The sequence below is a fragment of the Macaca fascicularis genome, chromosome 18, assembly GCF_037993035.2.
Source record: "Macaca fascicularis isolate 582-1 chromosome 18, T2T-MFA8v1.1".
Taxonomy (NCBI): domain Eukaryota; kingdom Metazoa; phylum Chordata; class Mammalia; order Primates; family Cercopithecidae; genus Macaca; species Macaca fascicularis.
In genome coordinates, this window is record NC_088392.1 from 65,016,721 (window position 1) to 65,020,436 (window position 3,716).

Here is a 3,716-nt window from a genome sequence, read left to right on the forward strand (position 1 = left end):
TAGTGGTGGCTACATTAATATGTACGTATCCAGGCACAGAGCTATACATTTTTTAAAAGTTAATTTTATATATGCTAAAATTTTTGAATGTTTAATAATGTTTAGGGTAGAACATTCTGCTTTTTATTTGCATTGTTCAAAGCAAACTGAACACATTAGTGGAGCTTCAATGGCTATTGCTTTTAGACAATGGATATTTAAGGATACTAATTTACTTCATCTCATAGTCATTAAGAAATTCAAAAAATAAACCCATGGAACAAAGAAATAAAATGTCAAACTTTAAGCTTCAGCTCTCTCTGAGAACTGTGTTTTGGCATTGACCATATCATTACCTACCTAGCTATGAGGTTACACTTCTGCCCAGTTCATTAGAATTTACCTTTAATTCTGTAGCAAACCATAACTGCAAAGCCAACATGTTCTAGTCAACATTTATTGCACTGGCATATTTCTTTCAAGGGCACATATTAAAGAAAATTAAAGAGACAGAGTCTCTCCAAAGTTCTTTGGATTAAGACTCTTGGTGATACTTTAAAATGTTTCATTCAGAGTATTATTTTGGGAACTTCCTCTAGCATTCTAATGATTCACAGATTTTGAGACCATTAAAATATTTTTCTCAATTTTCCCTTCCTTACTTATGCCACTTTGTTGTTGTTGTTTTATTTTTACTTTAATTTTTAATTCTTGTGCGTACGTGGTAGGTGTTAAATATTTAATAATTTAAAATTCCTATGTGCTTCATTGTATGGGTGTATATATGTTTATATGTATATGAATCGAATTGAATTTTATTCATATATATATGAATTTAATTCACTAAGACTAATACACATTAATATATATGAGTTTATATGCATATTAGTCCTCAATTAAAAGTTTACAAAGAAAAAAACAAAGCAAACAGACAGCAACAACAAAAGCAGCACCAGATAGGCTCTCTCTGCAATGGCTTTGGGAAATGTACAAACATCAGGCTAATGGAAAACATAGGAACTTTGCCCCAACAAACTGGGGAAGTGCTGGCCCATCCCAGTGTACCACCTGCTCTTCGCACTTGCTGTCAGGAAGATAATGCTGTATGCTGGGCCCTTCCAGGTGCAGCCATCTCTCCTGCTCCCCAGCACTCCATCCTTCAGGTTAGCCAACTTCAGGAAACAGGTTCCACGCTCTCTAGGTCTCAGCAATGTCTCCTCACTTTTCTCGGGGTCAGGAGGCAGATGCACTCACCCACCCTTTTGAGGGAGGTCATAAGATGCACAGCACACCATCAGCTCCATGTAAATCTGCCTCACAAAATCCCCTTCCTTTTCACTGTCCTACTTCTTTTCCTATTTCAGACCTGCTCAGAGATTCCAGGTGAGCGTTCCAAGAGTCTGGAAAAAAGGACTTGGCCTTGTGATTTGAGATTTGCATTATCAATGGATTGCTGGTTTAGTAATTATCTGTGAACTCATGTTAACAACCTGTGACACATAGCAATCATTTAGCAATTCAATTTTTTAAGTACTCACAAAAAAAGAAAAGAAAACAGAGGGGCACATTCTTTGTTGATTTATTTTCTGTTATTCTATTTTACGTATTTTGTTAAACCTGTTTCTTTCTGTTCGTTAGATTAGATTACTGTTGTAGGTCCATTAGGAAAAATGCATACCACACTGCAATGTGAAGGGCTGGCACATAGAGAAAGCCAGCTGGTCACCCAGACAATTCACCACAGAGCAGAATAATTCACCAAGCCCCAGGATTTTATTGTCAGAAACAATGTTAATACCTAGAGAACAAATGGATGGCTCAGGGGCACACTCACATTAATCAAGCTCGCAGAGCCTGAGATAGACAGGTAGATAGGTGGATCAGATAAGACATTCATATATAGTATAAAAGCACATTAGCCAAGCTCAAAGATAGATTTATATACATAGCATACTATCAACTTATGAGCCGGATGTTTACTGTAAGCTTCCCACTACCTTCTCTACTTGTAATCAAAACAGATGGGAAACTAAGCCATCCAAATGTAAACGGATATCAATGAAGACAGAAGGAATTGAAGGGACCTAAAAAGTTTCTCTTAGAATAGGTGGTTTGCAGCACCATCCTTTCAAATAGGCACACCCTGGATAAGAAAACACGAAAACAGCCCACCACCCCACACACCCTTTTTTCTTTTCTTTTCTTTTTTTTTTTTTTTTTTTTTTTTTTGAGACAGGATCTCCTTCTGTTGCCCAGGCTGGAGTGCAGTGGCGTGATCTCAGCTCACTGCAGCCTTCGCCTCTCGAGTTCAGGGGATTCTCCTGCCTCAGCCTCCTGAGTAGCTGGGATTACAGGCACATGCCACCACACCCGGCTAATTTTTGTATTTTTAGTAGAGACGGGGTTTCACCATGTTGGCCAGGCTGGTCTTGAACTCCTGACCTCAAGTGATCTGCCCACCTCGGCCTCCCAATGTGCTGGGATTACAGGCGTGAGCCACTGTGCCCGACCAAAAAACCCATATTTTTGAGACTGCCTCACCAACATTCCCTCTCATCTGTATCAGGTCACTGCCTCTACAATTTCTTTTTGAGCTGAGTTCTGAAAGACAAGTAGAAAAATTACAGAGCTACCTATGGGGAATGCAGCATTACGGGTAGACAGAAGAACATAAGCAAAGAACCAGGGGCATAAAACAAGGTAAGTAGCTGTGCAGACCTTTTGCAAAAGCAATGTGAATGGCAAAAGCAAGAAGGTGGTCAGAACTAAAAGAAGAAGCATGCATTGTGAGCCTCTTCTGTTGCAGTTGCCAGAATGCAAAGATGACAGCTCTGGTCACGGCCCTCGAGGAGCCCACTGACTGGAAGGGGTTATACACCAGTAAAGAAACAAGACACAAAGAGGTGCTGTAACAGTGGTAGGTACAAAGTACTATTCTGAGCACAATCTCAACATAATTCTGCTGGCTTGGACCAATTCTAGCTCTCTTAGGTAGTAGCAAGTACGACAGAGTCTTCTATTCATTCTCTCTAGTTGGGGTTTAGGATTTCTCAGGACCTGCAAATTGAAATCGCTATGGGACGCGCGTGCCTTGCCTCTTCTTTTCTAGTTTTTGTTCCAGCCCAGTTAACAGTACTTATCTATAATAAAGTGCCTTTGTCCCAGCAGGGGCCATCGCCAAGTAAATGCAATGAGAGTTTTAAGGTTACTGAATCCACACCAAAAATCTTTCATATTTATCTAAAAAAGCGTGTAATTATAAAGAAAATACATACCTTGGGAATGAATAATTGAATCATAAAATCCATCAAATGTCATTTTACTCATTTTGCCCAAGTGTCTGTTCGAAATGATTCTAAGCAGTGTGACGTCAATATCTATTGAATGCCAGCGTTACACAGGGATGCATAAATTACCCTCCCAGAGAATTAATGGCGTATAAATATATCTCCATTAAATATGTTTCAAATTTGGTTGTTATACATTCACTAAATGTATAGGCTTTTTAAAAAAAATTTTTATTATACTTTAAGTTCTAGGGTACATGTGCACAGCTTTTAAAAGTTACATTTTGGGCCAAGTTGCCTTTGAAACCACGAGACTTTTTTTTTCTTTCTTTCTTTTCTGAAGCTGTAGTGGAGTCCCAGGCCAGGACTGTTATATATGGTGATGATAGCAGGCAGCTCAGATTACCCCAAGAACAACACCCAGACAAGAGCACAGAGAGATGCCGCTTG